This window comes from Equus przewalskii, unplaced genomic scaffold, assembly GCF_037783145.1.
Source record: "Equus przewalskii isolate Varuska unplaced genomic scaffold, EquPr2 contig_R1927, whole genome shotgun sequence".
NCBI lineage: Eukaryota > Metazoa > Chordata > Mammalia > Perissodactyla > Equidae > Equus > Equus przewalskii.
Genome location: NW_027228527.1, coordinates 114,632 through 115,416, shown reverse-complemented (window position 1 = coordinate 115,416; position 785 = coordinate 114,632).

Sequence of the window (785 nt, the reverse complement as noted above, 5' to 3'; positions counted from 1 at the left end):
CTGGAACCACCTCCAGGACACACCAGAACCACCTGCCGGACACGCCGGGACCTCCTGCTTGACTCGCCAGAACCACCTGCCGGACACGCCAGAATCTACTTCAGGCAACGCCACAACCACTCGTCGGACACTCACGAACCACCTGCCTGGCATTCTGGAACCACCTCTCAGAGGTGCCACAACCACGTGCCGGACACTCAGGAAGCACCTGCGGAGCAGGCCTGAGCCACATGCTCGACTTGCAAGAAACACCTGCCAGACACGCCAAAATCACCTGCGGGGTACGCCAGAACCACGTGGCGGACACTCTGGAACCACCTTTCGGGCATGCCGGAACCACCTCTCAGACGTGCCAGAACCTCGTGCCGGACACGCCACAACCACCTGCCGGACAGACCGGAACCACCTGCCGGACATGCCGGAACCACTGGCTCGACTCGCCGGAACCACCGCCAGACATGCAAAATCACCTGCCGGCTATCCCAGAACCACTTGGCGAACACTCCGGAATCACCTGCCGGGCATGCCGGACCACCTCTCAGACTTGCCAGAACCATGTTCCGGACACGCCGGTACGACCTGCCGAGCTCGCCGGAACCACCTGCCGGACACGCCAAAATCACCTGCCGGCTACGCCACAACCAGTGGGTGAACACTTCGGAATCACCTGCCGGGCTGGCTGGAACCACCTGCCGGTCACACCAACATCACCTGCCAGCGATGCCAGAACCACTTGGCGGACACTCCGGAAACACCTGCCGGGCATGCTGGAACCACCTCTCAAA